Source organism: Leucopleurus acutus (genome assembly GCF_964270905.1).
Source record: "Leucopleurus acutus genome assembly, chromosome: 1".
NCBI lineage: Eukaryota > Metazoa > Chordata > Mammalia > Artiodactyla > Delphinidae > Leucopleurus > Leucopleurus acutus.
The window spans coordinates 34,455,511-34,480,082 of record NC_139142.1 but is presented as its reverse complement, the minus strand read 5'-3'; the positions used below and the strand labels follow the sequence as shown (position 1 = coordinate 34,480,082).

The 24,572-nt window shown below is 37.9% G+C and overlaps 1 protein-coding gene and 1 pseudogene across 6 annotated transcripts in view; one reads left to right on the top strand and one right to left on the bottom strand.

The window, feature by feature from the left end:
- Positions 1-24,572, top strand: part of GPHN (gephyrin) — a 618,453-nt gene that overhangs the window by 456,841 nt on the left and 137,040 nt on the right. The gene's annotated exons all lie outside the window — the stretch shown is intronic.
- LOC309960230 (mitochondrial assembly of ribosomal large subunit protein 1-like) lies at positions 1,407-19,595 on the bottom strand (annotated as a pseudogene). The gene is made up of 3 exons: positions 19,526-19,595; positions 3,312-3,616; positions 1,407-1,623 (listed from the first exon to the last, which is right to left on the bottom strand). The product of its transcript is annotated as a mitochondrial assembly of ribosomal large subunit protein 1-like (transcript).

The window sequence follows — 24,572 nt, the reverse complement described above, 5'->3', positions numbered from 1 at the left end:
CAATTTTGTTTATAACAGAAGTTCCCCAGAGTGACCACTATAATTCTAAATTATCCTTGGTGAAATTAAAGATAAATACATAGATTTGGGGTATAACATAAATGCATGTAAAAAGTAGGATTTTGGCCTGGATAGAGGCATAGATTTAAGTTTAGACTAATGCAAACGAGAACCTGTGAATAGTCCATCCAAGGTGTTGCTTGGACACCTCATACATCAGACTCCCCAACCTAATGAGTGGACTGTCCAACTACAAACTGACGTATTTGTAGTTCCAGAGCATCAAAAGCTTTGAAGGGGAGCTCTCTTCCACAGTCAGACTCTCACTAACAAAATAAGAACAAGGGAAGTTCTCAGAGGTTGATGGGTAACCCAGGGCAAAGCTTAATGAAAGGACACCACTTTGAGAAGAAACCTGAACCTCTCAATTCCCAGAGCCAGTTTGCAAAATAGACTTATTGGGGCCTACGCCCATATTTTTCCATATGAATTTTCCCCTTATAGAGGTATAACAGAAAATGACAAGGATAGACAGAGACAAACAGTAATGTCAGTAAGAAGATGGGTTCCTTATTCCTACAAGACAAAATAAATTTAGCTGTTGGGGGGCTCAAAGAAAATAAATGAGTGCTCAGTCTAATGTGAGACTTACCTCACTGTGGTGATTAGAGGCACTCCCATTCCCCAAAGCAGGAGGGTCAAGGGGTCTCAGAGGAGCTTGCTGTTGTCAAATCAAGAATCTTGCACTTTGGCGGGAAGGGGTCAGTCTTGACTGGGTCTCCTTATGGCCTCTAAGACTGTTGAATGTTGACTCCCCACAAATATGAGGTTAGTGTAGCCAGGGAGAATACCACCCTAACAGAGTATTAGTAGCATCTCAGTGTGCGCTCGACATTGAGGTATTTATGATATTTTGAAGCTAGGTTTAAGTTGAGTTTTTCATTGTGACGGTTTGATTAGAATTGGGTAAAGATCATGATGTAACAGTTTAAGATGGGTGGATACAGCAAGACAAGGATTTTGTGTGTATGGTGTGTGGCTTTGTTTGGTTTTACTTTAATTTTGGCCTTTCTACTCTACAGAATAGATTTGCATGTAAGTAAAATTAATTACAACCTGAGCAAAGCTCAAGTTGAACAAAAGGGCCAATGCTAACTCCAGGAAATCCTGCAGGGATCCCCCAAAATAAAGACAACATGTTAAAGTTGTGACTTGAACATATGGATTTTTTTGGTGTATTCAGTCATTTAGCTAGTCTTCACGTTGTCAGTCAGCATGAGTACCCAGGACACAGATAAGGCTTATGTTAATAACAACCTAACCAAACTATATAGCGATAAGGAGTTACATTTTTCAGAGAAATGAGTCATTCCCAATCTGAAATGACTAAAATAGTTCATTTCACTTCATTCATACTCAAATTCCACTGGACTCAGAGATGAAATGTCATCTTCAATTCCAAAAATGAAATCTTTAGGTAATGTTAGATGCTATCTAAACTAAATGTCATATGAGTACATGATCCATAATTTCTCTAGTTGGTAAGTTTCTCTGGTTTCTAGAGCATCAAATGAATTACCATGGCTGCCAAAGTCCACATAAAACCAATCATCAGTGTCTTTCCTTTTAATTTTTTTTAATTGAGGTAAAATTCACATAATGTAAAATTATTAATCATTTAAAGTCAATAATTCGGTGGTATTTAGTAAATTTATAATGTCGTGCAACCACCACCTCTGTCTAGTTCCAAAACATTTTCATCACCCCAAAGGGAAACACCATACCCTTTAAGCAGTTACTCTCCATTCCCCAGCCCCTGACAACCACCAATCTGCTTTCTGCCTCTAAGGATTTGCCTATTCTGAATATTTCCTATAAATGGAATCATACAATTTCAGATGAATGTAATATGTGACGATTTTTATCTAGCTTCTTTTACTTAGCTTAATGTTTTCAAGATTCATCCATGTTGTAGCATGTGTTAGTATTTCATTCCTTGTTATGGCTGCATAATATTCCACTGTATATTTATACCACATTTTGTTTATGCATTGGTCAGTTTATGAACATTTGTGTTTCCACCTTTTGGCTATTGTGAATAGTGCTGATTTGAACATGCCTGTACCTACATTTGTTTTGAGTACCTATTTTCAGTTCTTTGGGGTATATACCTAGGAGGTAGAATTGCTGGATCATATATTAATTCTATGTTTAACTTTCTGAGGAGCTGCCAAACTATTTTTCACAGTGGCTGAACCATTGTACATTCTCAACAGCAGTGTACAAGAATTCCAATTTCTCCACATCCTTGCTGAAACTTGTTTTTCGTTTTTTGTTTTATGTTTTTTGTTTTTTTCATTATAACCATTCTAGTAGAAATGAAGTGGTATCTCATTTTGGTTTTCATTTGCATTTCCCTAATGAGAAATGATGTGGAGCATCTTTTCATGTACTTCTTGGCCATTTGTGTATCTTCTTTGGAGAACTATCTTTTGAAGTCTTTTGTCCAGTTTTTATTCAGGTGGCTTGTCTTTTTGTTGTTGATTGTAGGAATTCTTTATATATTCTGGGTACTAGACCTTATCAGATATATCATTTGCAAATACTTTCTCCCACTGTCTAGGTTATCTCTTCACTTTTTTGATAATGTTCTTTGATGCACAAAAGTTTTTAATTTTGATGAAGTTTTATATATATATGTTTTCTTTTGTTGTGTGTGCTTTTGATATCCTATCTAAGATTTCATTGCCAAGTCCAAAGTGATGAAACTTTACTCCTATGTTTTCTTCTAAGACTTGTATGGTTTTAGCTCTTATATATTTAGGTCATTGATCCATTTTGAGTTAATTTTTGTATATAGTGTGAGGTAGTGATCCAGTCATTCTTTTGCATATGGATAGCCAGTTGTCCCAGTGCCATTTGTTAAAGAGACTATTCTTTCCCCCATTGAATGGTCTTGGCATCCCAGTCAAAAATCAACTTACTATAGGTGAATTGGTTTATTTCTGAACTCTCTATTCCATAATCTATATGTCTATCATTATGCCAATATTACATTGTTTTGATTACTGTAGATTTGTAGTAAGTTTTAAAATCGGGCAGTGAGAATCCTTCAGCCTTATTCTTATTTTTCAATATTGTTTTGTCTCTTTGGGGCCCCTTGCCATTTCATATGAATTTGAGGATTGGCTTTTCCATTTCTGGGGAAAAGAAAAAGGTCTTTGGGACTTTGATGAGTATTACAGTGAATCCATAGATTGCTTTGGGTACTATTACCATCTTAACAATATTAAATCTTTCAATCTGTCTTCCTTTGGATCTTAGTGTGAGGCTCACTTTTACATCTCAGGCATTTGTACATTTCACAGTGAACTAGGTAGGCCATGACATGTAAGTATCTGATGGAGATTCCATTCCCAATCACAATGTGTATATACACAATCTGTATACACAATATACACAATCTGTATATTTCATCTCTGGAGGAACTTTTATCACACAAATATCTCTTTCATTTTCTTGCCCCAGAGTGAAACCAGCATATCAATGCCAAATTTGGGATTAATATGATCTGCTGTGCCAGACTCCAGGCACCCCTCCCCACTTTTCCTCCCACCTGCTTTTCCAGGCAGGGGTTAGGGCCAGGCAGCCCAGGCCAATTGCTAGTTCTGCAGTAGGCCACCTCATGGCCAGCAGTGGAGACCAGGGCCATGTGCCCACAGCATGCTTCACTCCCTGGAAAGAGGTTGTGTACCACAGCAGTGCCCAGGGCCCCCACCCCCACCCCACCCCCAGCACACAAGGATTTGTGGATGAGAGCTTAAAATAGTCTTGGTGTTTAAACTGTCTTTGATACTGTCTATTTAAGAGCTAATGGGTCGGGATTTACCTGGCAGTGAAGTGGTTAAGAATCCGTCTGCCAATGCAGGGGACATGGGTTCAAGCCCTGGTCTGGGAAGATCCCACATGCCGCGGAGCAACTAAGCCCACGTGCCACAACTACTGAGCCTGTGCTCTAGAGCCCGCAAGCCACAACTACTGAGCCCGCATGCCACAACTACTGAAGCCCCTGTGCCTAGAGCCCATGCTCTGCAACAAGAGAAGCCACCGCAATGGGAAGCCTGGGCACCACAACAAAGAGTAGCCCCCCCTCACCACAACTAGTGAAAGCCCACATGCAGCAATGAAGACCCAACACAGCCATACATACATACATACATACATACATACATAAAAGAAGAAACACACACACACACACACACACACACACAAAAGAGCTAATAGCTCTTTCAGAAAATTCCTAGATTGAGTAATAAAGTTATTTGAAGTTTTATCTTCCTGGGCAAGAAGTTTCTGGATTAATAAAGTTATGATTATGAAAACAATAGTATAGTAAGGTCAGGTTTCACTTCTCATTCTAACATAGTAGTCAACTGTATTTATCTAGGCAGAAATATCCCTAGAGTGCAAAATAATTTATCTGCACCTAATTTGGTGAAAAGGCATTCTTCTTCATTTAACTGTGTGTAAAATTCTATGCTAATTTCTGGAGAGTATTTGAACAAACTAAAAGAAGTAAAATAGAGGCTTTGGGATTTGGGTTAAACGACAGAACTGACTTTCTTCTTTTCTTTTAAAACATCTTTATTGGAGTATAATTGCTTTACAATGGTGTGTTAGTTTCTCCTTTATAACAAAGTGAATCAGCTATACATATACATATATCCCCATATCTCCTCCCTCTTGCATCCCCCTCACACCCTCCCTATCCTACCCCTCTAGGTGGTCACAAAGCACTCAGCTGATCTCCCTGTGCTGTGCAGTGCTTCCCACTAGCTAGCTGTTTTACATTTGGTAGTATATATAAGGCTATCTATTTTACATTTGGTAGTGTATATAAGTCCATGCCACTCTCTCACTTCATCCCAGCTTACCCTTCCCCCCTCCACGTCCTCAAGTCCATTCTCTATGTCTGCATCTTTATTCCTGTCCTGTCCCTAGGTTCTTCATAACCTTTTTTTTTTTTTAGATTCCATATATATGTGTTAGCATACAGTATTTATTTTTCTATTTCTGACTGACTTCACTCCGTATGACAGTCTCTAGGTCCATCCACCTCACTACAAATAACTCAGTTTCATTTCTTTTTATGGCTGAGTAACATTCCATTGTATATATGTGCCACATCTTTTTTTTTTTTGCGGTACGTGGGCCTCTCACTGTTGCGGCCTCTCCCGCTGTGGAGCACAGGCTCTGGACGCACAGGCTCAGCGGCCATGGCTCACGGGCCCAGCCGCTCCGCGGCATGTGGGATCCTCCCGGACCAGGGCACGAACCCGTGTCCTCTGCATCGGCAGGTGGACTCTCAACCACTGTGCCACCAGGGAAGCCCCACATCATTTTTTTCTTTTTTTTTTAACATTTTTATTGGAGTATAATTGCTTTACAATGGTGTGTTAGTTTCTGCTTTATAACAAAGTGAATCAGTTATGCATATACATATATCCCCATATCTCTTCCCTCTTGTGTCTCCCTCCCTCCCACCCTCCCTATCCTACCCTTGTAGCTGGCCACAAAGCACCGAGCTGATCTTCCTGTGCTATGCGACTGCTTCCCGCTAGCTATCTATTTTACATTTGGTACTGTATATATGTCCATACATACACTACCACTCTCTCACTTTCTCCCAGCTTACCCTTCCCCCTCCCCATGCCCTCAAGTCCATTCTCTAGTAGGTCTGCGTCTTTATTCCCATCTTGCCCCTAGGTTCTTCATGACCACTTTTTTTTTTTTTTTAGATTCCATATATATGTGTTAGCATACAGTATTTGTTTTTCTGACTACTTCACTCTGTGTGAGAGACTCTATGTCCATCCACCTCACTACAAATAACTCAATTTCGTTTCTTTTTCTGGCTGAGTAATATTCCATTGTATATATGTGCCACATCTGCTTTATCCATTGATCTGTCAATGGACACTAAGGTTGCTTCCATGTCCTGGCTATTGTAAATAGAGCTGCAATGAACTTTGTGGTACCTGACTCTTTTTTAATTATGATTTTCTCAGGGTATATGCCCAGAAGTGGGACTGCTGGGTCATATGGTAGTTCTATTTTTAGTTTTTTAAGGAACTGCCATACTGTTCTCCATAGTGGCCGTATCAATTTACATTCCCAGCAACAGTGCAAGAGTGTTCCCTTTTCTCCACACCCTCTCCAGCATTTATTGTTTCTAGATTTTTTGATGATGGCCATTCTGACTGGTGTGAGGTGATATTTCATTGTAGTTTTGATTTGCATTTCTCTAATGATCAGTGATGTTCAGCATCCTCTCATGTGTTTGTTGGCGATCTGTATATGTTCTTTGGAGAAATGTCCGTTTAGGTCTTCTGCCCATTTTTGTATTGGGTTGTCTGTTTTTTTGATATTGAGCTGCATGAGCTGCTTCTAAATTTTGGAGATTAATCCTTTGTCAGTTGCTTCATTTGCAAATATTTTCTCCCATTCTCAGGGTTGTCTTTTTGTCTTGTTTATGGTTTCTTTTGCTGTGCAAAAGCTTTTAAGCTTCATTAGGTCCAATTTGTTTATTTTTGATTTTATTTCCATTTCTCTAGGAGGTGGGTCAAAAGGATCTTGCTGTGATTTGTGTCATAGAGTGTTCTGCCTATGTTTTCCTCTAAGAGTTTTATAGTGTCTGGCCTTACATTTAGGTCTTTAATCCATTTTGAGTTTATTTTTGTGTATGGTGTTAGGGAGTGTTCTAACTTCATTCTTTTACATGTAGCTGTCCAGTTTTCCCAGCACCACTTACTGAAGAGGCTGTCTTTTCTCCATTGTATATTCTTACCTCCTTTATCAAAAATAAGGTGACCATATGTGCATGGGTTTATCTCTGGGCTTTCCATCCTGTTCCATTGATCTGTATTTCTGTTTTTGTGCCAGTACCATACTGTCTTGATTACTGTGGCTTTGTAGTATAGTGTGAAGTCAGGGAGCCTAATTCCTCCAGCTCTGTTTTTCTTTCTCGAGATTGCTTTGGCTATTTGGGGTCTTTTGTGTTTCTGTACAAATTGTGAAATTTTTTGTTCTAGTCTCTGAAAAATGCCATTGGTAGTTTGATACGGATTGCGTTGAATCTGTAGATTACATTGGGTAGTATAGTCATTTTCACAGTGTTGTTTCTTCCAATCCAAGAACATGGTATATCTCTCCATCTGTTTGTATCATCTGTAATTTCTTTCATCAGTGTCATAGTTTTTTAGAGACAGGTCTTTTGTCTCCTTTGGTAGGTTTATTCCTAGGTATTTTTTTCTTTTTGTTGCAATGGTAAATGTGAGTGTTTCCTTAATTTCTCTTTCAGATTTTTCATCATTAGTGTATAGAAATGCAAGAGATTTCTGTGCATTAGTTTTGTATCCTGCTACTCTACCAAGTTCATTGATTAGCTCTGGTAGTTTTCTAGTAGCATGTTTAGAATTCTCTGTGTATAGTATCATGTCATCTTCAAACAGTGACAGCTTTACTTCTTCTTTTCTGATTTGGAATCCTTTTATTTCTTTTTCTTCTCTGATTACTGCGGCTAAAACTTCCAAAACTATATTGAATAATATTGGTGAAAGGGGACAACCTTGTCTTGTTCCTGGTCATAGAGGAAATGGTTTCAGTTTTTCACCATTGAGAACGATGTTGGCTGTGGGTTTGTCATACATGGCCTTTATTATGTTGAGGTAAGTTCCCTCTATGCCTACTTTCTGGACGGTTTTTATCATAAATGGGAGTTGAATTTTGTTGAAAGATTTTTCTGCATCTATTGAGATGATCATATGTGATCATATGGTTTTTCTCCTTCAATTTGTTAATACGGTGTATCAGATTGATTGATTTGTGTATATTGAAGAATGCTTGCATTCCTGGGATAAATCCCACTTGATCATGCTGTATGATCCTTTTAATGTGCTGTTGGATTCTGTTTGCTAGTATTTTGTTGAGGATTTTTGCATCTATGTTCATCAGTGATACTGGCCAGTAGTTTTCTTTTTTTGTGACATCTTTGCCTGGTTTTGGTATCAGGGTGATGGTGGCCTCATAGAATGAGTTTGGGAGTGTTCCTCCCTCTGCTATATTTTGGAAGAGTTTGAGAAGGATAGGTGTTAACTCTTCTCTAAATGTTTGATAGAATTCGCCTGTGAAGCCATCTGGTCCTGGGCTTTTGTTTGCTGGAAGATTTTTAATCACAGTCTCAATTTCAGTGCTTGTGATTGGTCTGTTTATATTTTCTATTTCTTTCTGGTTCAGTCTCAGAAGGTTGTGCTTTTGTAAGCATTTGTCCATCTCTTCTAGATTGTCCATTTTATTGGCATATAGTTGCTTGTAGTAATCTTTCATGATCCTTTGTATTTCTGCAGTGTCAGTTGTTACTTCTCCTTTTTCATTTCTAATTCTATTGACTTGAGTCTTCCTCCTTTTTTTCTTGATGAGTCTGGCTAACGGTTTATCAATTTTGTTTATCTTCTCAAAGAACCAGCTTTTAATTTTATTGATCTTTGCTATCATTTCCTTCATTTCTTTTTCATTTATTTCTGGTTTGATCTTTATGATTTCTTTCCTTCTGCTAACTTTGGGATTTTTTTGTTCTTTTTTCTCCAGTTGCTTTAGGTGTAGGGTTAGGTTATTTATTTGAGAGGTTTGTTGTTTCTTGCAGTAGGATTGTATTGCTGTAAACTTCCCTCTTAGAACTGCTTTTGCTACATCCCATAGGTTTTGGGGTCATCATGTTTTCATTGTCATTTGTTTCTAGGTATTTTTTGTTTTCCTGTTTGATTTCTTCAGTGATCTCTTGGTTATTAAGTAGTGTATTGTTTAGCCTCCATGTGTTTGTATTTTTTACAGACTTTTTTCCTGTAATTGACATCTAGTCTCATAGCATTGTGGTCAGAAAAGATACTTGATACAATTTCAATTTTCTTAAATTTACCAAGGCTTGATTTGTGACCCAAGATATGATCTATCCTGGAGAATGTTCCATGAGCACTTGAGAAGATAGTGTATTCTGTTGTTTTTGGATCGGAATGTCCTGTAAGTATCAATTAAGTTCATCTTGTTTAATGTATCATTTAAAGCTTGTGTTTCCTTATTTATTTTCATTTTGGATGGTCTGTCCAGTGGTGATAGTGGGGTGTTAAAGTCCCATACTATGATTGTGTTACTGTCGATTTCCCCTTTTATGGCTGTTGGCATTTGCCTTACGTATTGAGGTGCTCCTATGTTGGGTGCATATTTACAGTTGTTATATCTTCTTCTTGGATCAATCCCTTGATCATTATGTAGTGTCCTTCTTTGGCTCTTTTAACAGTCTTTATTTTGAAGTCTGTTAACTCTGATATGAGAATTGCTACTCCAGCTTTCTTTTGATTTCCCTTTGCATGGAATATCTTTTTCCATCCCCTCACTTTCAGTCTGTATGTGTCCCTCGGTCTGAAGTGGGTCTCTTGTAGACAGCATATATATGCCTCTTGTTTTTGTATCCATTCCGCTAGTCTGTGTCTTTTGGTGGGAGCGTTTCATCCATTTACATTTAGGGTAATTATCGATAATGTATGTTCCTATTACCATTTTCTTAATTGTTTTAGTTTTGTTACTGTAGGTCTTTTCCTTCTCTTGTGTTTCCTGCCTAGAGCAGTTCCTTTAGCATTTTTTGTAAAGCTGGTTTGGTGGTGCTGAATTCTCTTAGCTTTTGCGTGTCTGTAAAGGTTTTAATTTCTCCATCAAATCTGAATGAGATCCTTCCTGGTAGAGTAATCTTGGTTGTAGGTTTATCCCTTTCATCACTTTAAATATGCCCTGCCACTCCCTTCTGGCTTGCAGAGTTTCTGCTAAAAGATCACCTGTTAACCTTATGGGGATTCCCTTGTATGTTATTTGTTGTTTTTCCCTTGCTGCTTTTAATATTTTTCCTTTGTATTTAATTTTCCATAGTTTGATTAATATGTGTCTTGGCATGTTTCTCCTTGGATTTATCTTGTGTGGGACTTTCTGTGCTTCTTGGACTTGATTGACTATTTCCTTTACCATATTAGAGAAGTTTTCAACTATAATCACTTCAAATATTTTCTTAGTCCCTTTCTTTTTCTCTTCTTCTTCTGGGACCCCTATAATTCAAATGTTGGTGCATTTAATGTTGTCCCAGAGTTCTCTAAGACTGTCCTCAGTTCTTTTCATTCTTTTTCATTATTCTGCACTGAAGTAGTTTTTTCCACTATTTTATCTTCCAGGTCACTTATCCGTTCGTCTGCCTCAGTTATTCTGCTACTGATTCCTTCTAGAGATTTTTTAATTTCAGTTATTTTGTTGTTCATCATTGTTTGTTTGTTCTTTAGTTCTTCTAGGTCCTTGTATTTTCTCCATTCGATTTCCAAGATTTTGGATCATCTTTACTATCATTACTATGAATTTTTTTTCAGGTAGACTGCCTATTTCCTCTTCGTTTGTTTGGTCTGGTGGGTTTTTACCTTGCTCCTGTATCTGCTATGTTTCTCTGTCTTCTCATTTTGCTTGACTTACTGTGTTTGGGGTCTTCTTTTTGCAGGCAGGAGGTTCATAGTTCCCATTGTTTTTGGTGTCTGCCCCAGTAGCTAAGGTTGGTTCAGTGTGTTGTGTAGGCTTCCTGGTGGAGGGGACTAGTGCCTGTGTTCTGTTGCATGAGGCTGGATCTTGTCTTTCTGGTGGGCAGGACCACATCCGGTGGTGTGTTTTGGGGTGTCTGTGACCTTACTATGATCTTAGGCAGCCTCTCTGCTAATGGGTGGTGTTGTGTTCCTGTCTTGCTAGTTGTTTGGCATAGGGTGTCCAGCACTGTAGTTTGCTTGTTGTTGAGTGGAGCTGGGTCTTAGCATTGAGATGGAGATCTCTGGGAGAGCTTTTGCCTTTTGATCTTACATGGAGCTGGGAGGTCTCTGGTGGTTCAGTGTCCTGAACTCAGCTCTCCCACCTCAGAGGCACAGGCACCTGACCGGAGCCCCAAGACCCTGTCAGCCACACGGCTCAGAAGAAAAGGGAGAAAAAAAGAAAGAAAGAAAGAAAAAAGGAAAATAAAAAGAAATAATGTTATTAAAATTAAAAAAAATTAATTATTAAAAAAAATTAAGTAATAAAAAAAAGAAAGAAGAAAGCAACCGAACCAAAAAAACAAATCCACCAATGATAACAAGTGCTAAAATTATATTAAAAAAAAAAATAATGGACAGACAGAACCCTAGGACAAATGGTAAAAGCAAAACTATACAGACAAAATCACACAAGGAAGCATACACACTCACAAAAAGAGAAAAAGGAAAAAAATATATATGTATGTAAAAAAAAAGAACAATCAAATCAATAAACAAATCTACCAATGATAATAAACTCTAAATACTAAACTAAGATAAAAATAAAACCAGAAACCAGTCAGTCACATTCAGCAAACCCCAAGTCTTCAGTTGCTCCCAAAGTCCACCACCTCAATTTTGGGATGATTCCTTGTCCGTTCATGTTTTCCGCAAATGCAGGGTACATCAACTTGACTGTGGAGATTTACTCCACTGCTCCTGAGGGCGCTGGGAGAGATTTCCCTTTCTCTTCTTTGTTCACACAGCTCCTGGGGTTCAGCTTTCGATTGGCCCCGCCTCTGCTTGTAGGTCGCCTGAGGGCATCTATTCCTGGCCAGACAGGATGGGGTTGAAGGAGCAGCTGATTAGGGGTCTCTGGCTCGCTCAGGCTGGGGAGAGGGAGGGGTACGGAATGCAGGGCGAGCCTGCGACGGCAGGGGCCAGCATGAGGCGCGCCGTGTGTTCTCCCGGGGAAGTTGTCCCTGGATCACGGGACCCTGGCAGTGGCGGGCTGCACAGGCTCCCCGGAAGGGAGGTGTGGATAGTGACCTGTGCTTGCACATAGGCTTCTTGGTGGCTGCAGTAGCAACCCTAGCATCTCATGCCCAGTTTTTGGTGTCTGCGCTGATAGCCGCGGCTCGCTGCTGTCTCTGGAGCTCGTTTAGGCAGTGCTCTGAATCACCTCCCCTCGCACACCCCGAAACAATGGTCTCTTGCCTCTTAGGCAGATCCAGGCTTTCTCCTGGATTCCCTCCCGGCTAGCTATGGCACACTAGCCCCCTTTGGGCCGTGTTCACGTAGCCAACCCCAGTCCTCTCCCTGGGATCTGATCTCCGAAGCCTGAGCCTCAGCTCCCAGCCCCCACCCTCCCTGGCGGGTGAGCAGACAAGCCTCTCAGGCTGGTGAGTGCTGTTCGGCACCGATCCTCCATGCGGGAATCTCTCCGCTTTGCCCTCTGCACCCCTGTTGCTGCGCTCTCCTCCGTGACTCCGAAGCTTCCCCACCCCACCCCCGCCCACCTCCCATCTCCGCCAGTGAAGGGGCTTCCTAGTATGTGGGAACTTTTCCTCCTTCACAGCTCCCTCCCAGTGGTGCAGGTCCCATCCCTATTCTTTTTCTCTGTTTTTTTTTTTCTGTTGCCCTACCCAAGTACGTGGGGAGTTTCTTGCCTTTGGGAAGTCTGAGGTCTTCTGCCAGCATTCAGTAGGTGTTCTGTAGGAGTTGTTCCACATGTAGATGTATTTCTGATATATTTGTGGAGAGGAAGGTGATCTCCATGTCTTACTCCTCCACCATCTTGAAGGTCTCCTCTGACTTTCTTCTTTAAATGAATTAAGACATTTTATTACTTCAGTAGCAAGAAACTGGAATAATGATTCAGTCGAGTCACTACTGGAGTAAAGGATTTCCCATAGCTCTATTTTGAAACTGACTCAGCATTGTCCTTCTTTTCAAGCAACTCTTTTCTTCCAAATTGTTTTGCCAGTTCTCAAAGACTAGCACATTCATCCCAGGTTTCAAATTGGCTTTTAATTTCAAAGTAATTTTATCTTACAGACACATTTACTTGAAGACATTACTGTTTTTTTGGAGACACTCATATGATGAAACAGGGTTCAGTGGGATGCAGATGAGATAAATGTCATTCATTAAAATTCTTACCATAACTATTAAATGAAAATTTTAAGATATGTTAGTTTATCTGCAGCTCCTAACTTTCTGTGAGGCTTTGCTTTTTCTACTTTATGCATAAAAAGTTTGCTAGTCTTATTCTAATCAACTGAATTTTATGATTTTTTAGAGTTCCTCTCAGGACCTTAATACTTCAGGCAAAGGTTTCAGGAGTTAGATTTACTTCTGTTTTATTTTATAATTAATTATTTTCTATCTATAACCTTACTTATATCTCCTTCTGTTCACATACTTTTAATATCCATACATAAATGTGATACTGCATTTATGTATGGATATTACATACATAATATTCACACATAATGGATCATCTTTTTAATGATGCCATCATCACCTTAATGATAGTGATCTTAAATATTTGTATGAAACCTGTCCATCATCCTATTACCATCAGGTTTGATAAACATTTCCTGTAATGATAGATCTAGTCCATTAAAACCCCTTAGTATTTAAAGTATTATAAGTCCCAAATGTTAATTCTAACTTAAGAAAGTAATGAAACACTTTCAATAAGCAAGATTTATGATTTAACAAGCCTGAACTCTCTAAATTGATGTGCTGCTCAAATTCAGGCACATACATAAGCAGAGCAAGTGGGTGCCTTTTTTATATATTTTGAGATACAATGAAAAATCTGTGGATCTCAAACACCTGTCCTCACTGGCTCATTTTATACAGGAAAACACACTCTAGTATTCAACTACCTGAATCTTGGTTTCTCTACTTAACTTGCCTTCATTTTTTCATCTGTAAAATGATAATAAGAGTATCTACCTTAAAGGTTATTATAAGGATTGAACTGTGAAATGTTTGGTAAACAGTAGTCAATAAATGTTAGCTGCTACTATTGTTATTATTACTAGTAGTACTGCTGATATTACTGTTATTATTTTAATAATTATTCTTTAGAGTGAAGACATTGTTTCAAAAAAAAAACTACTACTTCAGTGATAATCTGTTAATTGAATGGGGTAACAAATCAAGCCTTTAGAATCCATAATTTCAGGTAAATTTATCAGATAATCTGGCTGCGACCTCTAAGTGTTGAGTTTTATGAAAATGGGTGCATACAGTACTATTATTAGGGTATAAGAGAAAGGGAAAGCCTAAAGGTAGGTAGGTCAAGGTTGGGCAACTCTTCTAATCACCCCCTCCTTGAAACAATTATCTTCCTTGGCATTGTCCTCTCCTTTTATTTATTTTTTTAACATGTTTATTGGAGTATAACTGCTTTACAATGGTGTGTTAGTGTCTGCTTTATAACAAAATGAATCAGCTATACATATGCATATATCCCCATTATCTCCTCCCTCTTGCATCTCCCTCCTACCCTCCCTATCCCACCCCTCTAGGTGGTCACAAAGCAGCAAGCTGATCTCCCTGTGCTATGCGGCTCTGTCCTCTCCTTTTAAAATATCTGTTTCCTTTTTTTCCAGCTTCTCTGAAGGCTCCTACTTTAGACCCAGTCATTAAATATCAGTGTTATTCAGAGTTCTCTCTTAGACCTTGCATTCACACTCTGTATTCTGCATGTGCAAGGTCATCTACTCACAAAGCTTCAGTAAACCTATATATTTCCCTAAACTTCAGACTTATTTCCAATTATCTATTGTAGATCTCTTCTTGGATATTCCACAGTTATCTCATACTCAGCATGACCAAAACTAAATTTATAATCCTAACCTGTTCTTCCTCACATCTCAAGGAATGACATCACTATCTACCTAGTTGTACAAACCAAAAATCTTTCCAGTGTTTATCTTTTGTTCCTCTTCCTGCAACTATTATTATCTTTCTAAAATGCAAATCTAAACCTGTCATACTCTTTTAATGACTTTCATTCTTTAATAATTTATTCTTGTTCTTAAAGTCCCAAATCCTTGAAATTGCTTATAGTCTAGCTTCTGCTTACCTCTAGTTTTACCTTTACCACTCCCTTGAATTCAGTGCTCCAGCCATACGACACTTTCAATTTTCAAAAGGTTCCCTCTTTTCCAAAATGTTGTCCCTTCTCTTTCCCTGGAAAACTTCTACTCATTTTATATTTCCTCAAGGGGCACCTCTCAAATCTGAGCAAAGTGCCCCTCCTATGTTTTTCTCTTGTGCCCTATAGTCCCTTACCTTATCTATCTTGTTCACCAGTACTATTCTCAGGATCTAGCACAGTTACTGTTTCTCAATAAATGGGTTGAATGGGTAAGTGAGTAAATAAATTAGAGGAAGACCTTGGACAAGCAGAGCAGGCAAGGGACAGCAGAACATCCAGAGTAAGAATTCAGAATGGGAACAGAGAAGGAAAACAGTAGACATTAGCAGAAATGCTAACCTCTTTGTTACCGACACTATTTTTCTTAACTGCTCCTTCTCCTTAAATTATTTTGTGTTTTTATTCTGGCCCTATTCCTTCACTCATTCTCACTACTATCACCCAGATTTAGGACCTATTACTGCCTCTTACCTGGAGTGTATCATTACTTCTTGGTTTTAGTCTTATGCCATTCAATCTATTCTTTATGGATAAATCTTCTAGTTAATTTTCTTGTACCTTGCCATAAAAAACATGAAGTTTTCTTTTTTCTTCATATTCCTCAGAAAAGAGAATTATGAAATAGTTCTTGAAGAAGTATGCTCATTTCTTATAGTTCTTATTTTTAGAAGAAATTTCCTAGTTCTCTCCTTCTGCAAACTAATTCCTTACTCCCTTAATTGGCACTTACTGGATCAAACAACAACTGCTTAGCAGAATAAATCAACTGTTTCTTTCATATATCCTCATATAGTTTATTTACCAAGTTTTCAAATATTTTTTTATTGGTAAAACTTAATAATTCCATATGGAGTATTTACCTTCAATTTAAATTTGATCTCACTTGTCTTGTTTTCCTAGCTTATCACATTTTTAATTTATATGAAAAATTGTGACTCATTTATTACTTTTAGTCAATCTTTTTAGCCTCCTCATTGTCAGTATTGTATCTGGTATAGCTAAAAACATTAAGTTAATAGATTGCAGAATAGGAAGTCCTACCCTTCTTTCCCCTACAGACACCAACTTAACAATATATGGACCAAAATATCTTATGAGAACTTCAGAAACCACTTAAGATGTTGCAGTACCCAGGTGTGGGCAAAGCCAAGAACAAGCCAAGAACAGCTGCATTAAAATGGGTAAGAAGAGTCTTTTCACTTTACCTGTGATCTCTCCTCCCCCAAGCCAACACAGCTCACCATGATCAGCGGAGAGCACCTGGCTTGTAGTCTGTCACTGGAGGGACAAGGAGAGAAAAGAATAGAATATGCACCCAACATTCCAGCTTTTCACAAGGCTGCCCAAGGAACTCGTTTCTGTCTTGCTTGATGCAATGCTAATGGAATCGACATAGTTTGGGTACATGGGGGCCACTGAAAGCAAGGGAGAGCAGAAGCAGCTTGCACTGACACCACAGAGCCTGAAATGGTGCAGAGGCCAGCATGGCTCAGTTTGATGGGGAGAAAGCACCCAACTCACAGTTTCTCCATTGGGCAGAAGGGAGAAGAGTAGAGCATGTGTCCGGCTTTTTTTTTTTTTTTTTTTTTTTTTTTTGTGGGTGGGGAGGTTTCTGTCTACCTGACTCAGGACATTTGAGCCAGCATACTTTCAATGCCTAAGAATAAAAGAGTAGATTGGTTTGCTAATGCAGCACCAGAGAACCTGCAACACTGCAGGCAGACACCAGAAGGAATAAGAGATTATGGACTTCTGAAAAGAAACTGGCAAACCTCTGATTAGAAAGTTACATACACAGCCAAGAGAAGTCACATCACCCAGAAAAAGGTTTCAGAGGCCTGCAGAATCTCTAGACAGGCTGACTGGTGAAAGTCTTCACCTGTACAAAGCCAGTCCATAAAGACTAGGAGATGTGGCTAGTTTTTCAAATGCATAAAACTCAGCCAAAAAAAAAAAAAAAAATTCACAAGGCATGTGACGAAACAGGGAAACATGACCCAATCAAATGAACAAACTAAATCTCCAGAAAACAACCTCAAAGGCACAGAGATCTATAAATTTCCTGACAAGGAATTCAAGGTAATTTTCTTGACGCTAAATGATCTACAGGAGAACACAGATAGAAAACTGTGCAAAATCAGGGAAAGAATTCATGAACAAAATGAAAGTATCAACAAAGACTTAGAAATTAAATAAAGAACCAAATAGAAATGCTGGAACCGAAGGATACAATAACTAGATTGAAACATTCACTAGAGGCATTCAGTAGCATACTTAATCAGGCAGAAGAAAGAAGTTGAAGAAAGATCATTTGAAATTATCAAGTCAGAAGGGCAAAAAGGAAAAAAATGAAGACCAGTGAAGAAAGCCTAAGGGATTTATGGGACTACATCAAGCAGATTAATATATGTATCATGGGAGTCTCAGAAGGAGAGAAGAGAGAGAAAGGGACGTAGAGCTTATATGACAAAATAATGGCTGAAAACTTCCCAAAGCTGAGGAAAGAAATGGAATTTGAAATTCAAGAAGCTCAAAATCTTCCAACTAAGAATAGGAAAGTTTGAAAGTTCACAAATTTGTGAAAGTTAAACTCTTGAGCAACCAATGAGTCAAAGAAGAAATCACAAGGAAATTAGAAAATATCTTGAGACTAATGAAAATGAAAACAAAACACCAAAACTTATGGGTTGCAGGAAAAGCAGTAATAACAGGAAAGTTTATAGCAGTAAAACCTACATTAAAGAAGAAGAAAAGTCTCAAGTCAGTAACCTAACTGGACAAATTAAGGGACTAGAAAAAAAGAACAAACCAAACCCTTGCATATATGGTCAAATGATTTTTGACAAAGGTGCCAAAACTACACAATGGGAAAAGGACAATCTCTTCAACAAATGATGTTGGGAAAACTTGATGCAAAAGAATGAAGATTGACCCTTATCTTATACCATATACAAAAACTAACACAAAATGTCTCAAAGACCTGAAGGTAAGACCTGAAACTATAAGACTCCTAGAAGAAAACATAAGGGGAAAGCCTCAAGACTGGAATGGGTAATGATTTCCTGGATATAACACAAAAGCACTGGCAACAAAAGCAAAAATAGACAAATGGCACTACATCAAACTTTAAAACTTCTACACAGCAAAGGACACAGTCAGTAGAATGAAAAGGCAACCTATAGTATGGAACAAAATATTTGCACACCACATATCAGATAAGGAGTTAATTTTCAGAATACAGAAAGAATTCTTGCAACTCAGTAACAACAACAATAAAAATTGTTTTAAAAAAAATGGGCAAAGGACTTGAAGAGACCTTTCTCCAAGGAAGATATACAAGCATATGAAAAGATGCTCAACATCACTAATTATAAGGAAAATGCAAATCAAAACCACACCTATTAGGATGACCACTATCAAAACAACAGAAATACAAGTGTTGGTGAGGATGTGGAGAAATCAGAACCCTTGTGTACTGCTGGTGAGATTGTAAAATGGTGCAGCTACTATGGAAAACTGTAAAGAAGTTCCTCAAAAAGTTAACATTAAAGCTACCATATGATCTAGTGGTCTCACTTCCAAATAAATAATCAAAAAGAATTAAAAACAAGATCTTGGGGCTTCCCTGGTGGCACAGTGGTTATGAATCTGCCTGCTAATCAGGGGACATGGGTTCAAACCCTGGTCCGGGAAGAGCCCACATGCCACGAAGCAATGAAGCCAATGCACCACAACTACTGAGCCTGTGCTCTAGAGCCAGCAAGCCACAACTACTGAGCCCGCATGCCACAACTACTGAAGCCCACATGCCTGGAGCCCGTGCTCTGCAACAAGAGAAGCCACAGCAGTAAGAAGCCTGCGCACCTCAACAAAGAGTAGCCCCCGCTCACCTCAAATAGAGAAAACCCACATGCAGCAATGAAGACCCAGTGCAGCCCAAAATAAATAAATAAAATTTTTTTAAAAAACAAGATCTCAAAGAGATATTTGCACATCTGTGTTCATTGCAGCATTATTCACAATAGACAGGATGTGGAAGCAACCTAAATGTTCATCAACAGAGGAATGAATATATACATACAATGGAATATTATTTAGCATTTAAAGACAAGGAATTCTGTCATATACTACCACACGAATGAGCCTTGAGTCATTATGCTAAATGAAATAAGCCAGTCACAAAAAGGCAAATACTGCATGATTAGACTTATCTGAGATATCTAAAGTAATCAACTCATATAAACAAAGTAGAGTGGTGGTTGCCAGGGGCTGGAGGAAGGCAGAAATATGGGGCATCATTGTTCCATAAGTACAGAGTTCCAGTCACACAAGATGAAAATGTTCTAGAGGCCTGTTGTACACAATGTGCATACAGCTAACAAGACTGTACTGTACACTTAAAAATTGTTGAGTGTAAAAAAAAAGAAATGTATATTATTGGATTTACTAGGTGTATACTACTGATGCTTAAATATAGGCCTACCTTCTCTCACAAACTCCAGACACTCCTTGCTGTTGCATACTGGAATCACCCCTTGATGTCCTGCTGACATCTCACATTTCCCTCATCAGTAACCAAATTTAGTACCCTTCCATCCAAATTGTTTCTATATTGCTCTCTTAGTTAATGATACTCTCACCCACCCTAATAACCAAACTTGAAATTTCACTATAATATTTACCTTCTCCTTCCCAAAGCACAATCACTCATAGAACCCTTTGTTATGGCTCTTCTAAATATCCTTTATCCAATTTCTGTTGTATTCTGGCCTTCATTGTCTTTTAGCTTTAGGATTGCAGTAGCATACTAACTGCTCTCCCTGTCTATAGTCTCTCTTCCTTACAATCTACCATTAGTCAAGAATTACATTTTTATGTATCACTTCACTATAAAAAGTCTTGAATAGTTCTCTATTTTCCACAGTACTATAAGCATCTTCAAAATTTGTCCTAACTGAATTGACCAGTTTATGTCTTATATTTCATCCTCTCCATCCAACCTCTAACCTCATTATGCAGTTTCTCATTCTCTAAAATGAGAATTCTCTCTCTTTTTTTGCTCATTCTGTTTCAAATGTTCCTTCCTTTTTCTTACTGTTTAAAGATCAAAGCAATTGTTACCACCTCTATGAAGTTTTGCAGATTATTCCATCAGAATTAGTTATTCCCTTTTCTGTGTTATCATACATAGTATTTTGCTTTTACATTAAAACATAAATATTTACAGGGTTTTTTTTGTTTTGTTTTGTTTTACTTAAAACACAGCCTGATTTGTGTGTTCCATGAGATTATGGAAACTGGAATCCCATCTAATTTACCTTAACATCACTCCCTAATGCTTAATAAACAGCCTTATATAGAGAGAGTATTCAATTTATATTTAGTAAATGAAGTTGACAAAGAAAGTTCCCCTAATGTAAGATAGGAGGAAGCACACCAGACAAAAGCTCGAGATTTGGTCTTTTCATCTTGACCTACTGTCTATTAAGACATTTGACTTTGAGCTAATCTTTTAACCTCTCTGTGGTAGAATTTGTTTTCTACAAGAAATCTTTATGGGCATCACACCCATGCTTAAAAACGTTAAAATATTGGCTAACATGATAAAGTTATGTAAATGGTTTTCCATCGGCTTACATGATAAAGTTCAAAGCCTAGCATTCAGAGGCCTCCACAGTCTGGTTTTAGTTACTGTTCTGGTCTCAGCTCCCACTAACAGGAGGCCAAGGGGAAGAAATACCTTAGTTCTGTACTCTTCTCCTGCTCACCACTCTCCTGCCAATACTTCCCATTGGCTGAACTCAAGCAGAAGCCACAGGGACAGGGAGACCATTGGTCCTATTCATAAACACTAGCTCCTTGAAGGCACAGAGCAGGGTAGAGAAGAGTGACAGTGATGAGAAGGAACAGATGGAGCGGCCTTATTCAAACTGTTCTCACTACCTGAATTTAAGGCTATTTATCTCAGTCGATGGCTCTATAAAAAATAATATTAACGCAAGTGTTTAACATTTATGGAGAGGTTACCATGGTCCAGGCAGTTTGACATGCAGATAGAGGAGGAGGTATGGTTTGAGGAGGAGAAAGAAGGGAATGAGGGAAAAAAGAGGCTGAAGAAGTTACCAGATGATGACCTCCAATTGGCCATATAATTTTTGCAGACAGACATCCTAATGGGTTTGGACCTTATTGTAAAGACCAATAAAAGAATTTAAACATGGAAATGACAAGATCAAGTTTGAGCTTTTGAAATAATGTCTGCTACTATGTGGAGAATGAATTGAGTCAGGGTGAGATCAGAACCAGGAATCTGATGAGAGCTTGAATGAAAGCTGAAGCAATAGTAATAGAAAAATAAAGCAGGATTTTTGAAATATTAAGGAATCACAATGACAGGATTAGAAACTGGATGTGGAAGTTAAGGAAGTCAAGAATGACCCCCAATTTCTAGCTTGAGCAACATAAGAATTAGAATACCATATATTGATATAATCCATACCTTATCTTCATAGTCTTAAAATATAAGCAAGTATTTGCTAGTTGGACTGCAAGAAGGAGAGTTGATACAGATGTATGACAAAATCATGCTGTGTACTAGAAATTATTGTTTGCTATAGCTAGAAGAAGGGTATGTGTAAGAGCAAAGAGAGATGAAATTGAAGAGAAAGAACAGATCATGCAAGGCATAACACATTACTCTAGGCAGCCTGAACTTTATCCTTAGAACAGTAGGAAACTTTTAATAGTTAAAAGTGCAATTAAATCAGATGCTGTTGAAAAATTTCCCTATAACCCTAGAATTTGGACCATGAGTTTGGAAGATATTGACTAGGTTTGGCTAAGAAAATAATAATTTCAAATTAAAAAGCATTTATTAAATATTTTTGAGTATTGTAGAATCAGTCAACAATCTGAATAATAAGGGCTTCCCTGGTGGCGCAGTGGTTGAGAGTCTGCCTGCCAATGCAGGGAACACAGGTTCGAGCCCTGGTCTGGGAAGATCCCGCATGCAGCGGAGCAACTAGGCCCGTGAGCCACAACTACTGAGCCTGCGCGTCTGGAGCTTGTGCTCCACAACAGGAGAGGCTGCGACACTGAGAGGCCTGCGCACCACGATGAAGAGTGGCCCCCATTCGCTGCAACTAGAGAAAGCCCACGCACAGAAACGAAGACCCAACACAGCCAAACATAAATAAATAAATAAAATTTTTTAAAAAAAGAATCTGAATAATAAAAGTAGGGAAAAAAATCACTTTCATCCTACTACTTAAACATAACTACTAACACATATAATTATTTTCTTCCAGTATATACCTTGGATTGTACTTTATTTCTACAGTTACAATCATACTATGATTCATACTTTTTTTTTAATGTACGGCATTTATATCAGCAGAATTAGTAGTGAATTAACCCTACTTTTTAGGCCTATGGAAAGACCTAGATCATATCAAGTGCCCAATAAATATAGAGTAAACCACATAGTTTTTATCTACATATTGTGCAAAATACCTTAAAAACTAGATTTGTTTTCACCAATGACACTAACTCAGTCTTCACATTTGCTTCATTCTCTATGATCACCTGTTCTAAGATTTCCTTTCTCAGCCACAAATTACCGTCTACTACTTGCCTAAAGACCGTGATATATATGTATGTCTGAAACTGCATCTTGACAGCCTCTTTAGGGAATAAGAGAATTCTCAGTCAGCTTTTTTGACTACTGAAGATTAAAAGGGGGGTCCTAGCAGCCTAACAAAGGCAGCTAGAGTTCAGAGACCCAAAGTGCACCAAACCAGAAATCAGATAGTAGGACAGGAATGAACCAAGGAAATATAAACCAAGCTCTGAGGTTTGTATTCCTGAACCAGCATAACAGCGAAGCAAAAGGTAATTACCAATAGTGTAAGCAAAGAGAAAGATCTGAAGAAAGATGGGGGCAGAAAAGGGGAAGATTGTGTCTGAAAGCTGGTCTTTTGCCATAATGGCTATAACCAGTACCCACAATTCTTAATGTATATAAAGCACTAGCACTGCTAGTAAGGGCAAGAACCCAGGGATCCCGATTTGAGAGCTTCCTCAAGAGCCCTCATCCTTAAGAATACCTCGTTGTGAAATCCAGCCCTATAAACACAGTCATGAAAAAACTACTGTTGATCATCTGAAGCCACCTCAACTCAAAAGGCTTTGCTTCCTTTGTTAGGAATATTGGCACTTGATTCCTACACTTAAAGTTTTTTTAAATAATTTTATCCTTTTTTAGTGTTACTTTAACTGTTCTCTTTAATCATTATATCTTCTAATACCATTTTTTTCACTTCATCTGTTTTTACACTGTTCTGTCAGTTGTTTTACCTATTTACTTTTATTTTTCTATATTTAACTTACATGATGTGACAAATTTAAAATAAAAGCCAAAGGAAGACAGCTGCCAAGACAGTTCATACCTGACCATGGGAAATGAATTACTTTTTCCTCCTTTTGGACTTATAATTTTTCTGTAGATAAACTTCTTGATCTCAAAAAGAACCTATAAGGATTTATTTACAGTGTTGCTTACAGTGTTATCATTTAATCTTCAAGCTAAGTAGTACATGCATTGAACAAAGCTAATTTTCCATTTCCCTGATTAGTTGACCTTAGCTAAAAGTGATAATTATCATATTTTTTACTCTCCTTTTTCTTTTCCCTACTACAGTGACTCACTACTTTTTAATAAAAAGGTAGAGAAAAGAGGAATACCTAGTTTTCACTTCATTGTTAACAAATGTCTGCAGTTGTCTTTAAAAGGGGGGCCGTTCTAATAAAAAGAACATTGAAATTAATGACCAGTATAGGGTTTGAAACTGTATTTCAAACTCTAGAATACCATATATGATCTATATATATAGAATAGAGTATGTATATATCTCTACAGCCCATCTTCTTTGGCAATCTATGTATTCTAGACTGATTAAAATCAAGCATTTAGAAACTCATTCATCAAAAATTTTCTTTGTGACCGCTGTGTGCACAGTATTGTTGGGCCTTGACTTAAAACATGTTTTCCTTTCTCAAAGAGCTGTTAATCTAGTTAAGAAAACAGACATGTATATAAAAAAGTATAATTACTGTAAGATATGTAGTAAATACAATATGCAATGAGAATCCTGTGATAAAGTATTTCCTAGTGCCTCAGTGCAGAAAAAAATAGAATGGTCATGCATTGCTTCATAAAGAAGGGACTGTTGAAAAAAGCTTCTTTAATTTTTTTTATTTTGAAGTGATTTAAAACTTCGGAAAAGCTACAAGAATGGTACAAACAGTTCCTGTATATCTTTCACCAAAATTCCCCCAAGTGTTAGCATTTTGCCACATTTGCTTTATCATTTCTCTCTACATATTAATATACTTCTTTTCCTGAACTGCTTATGAGTAAATTGCAGACATGATGCCTTTTACCCCTTAATACTTCAAATGTATACGTCCTTTTTTTAAAAAAAAAAAAAGGAACAAAAGAAAAATATATATATATTCTTAACTAACCACAG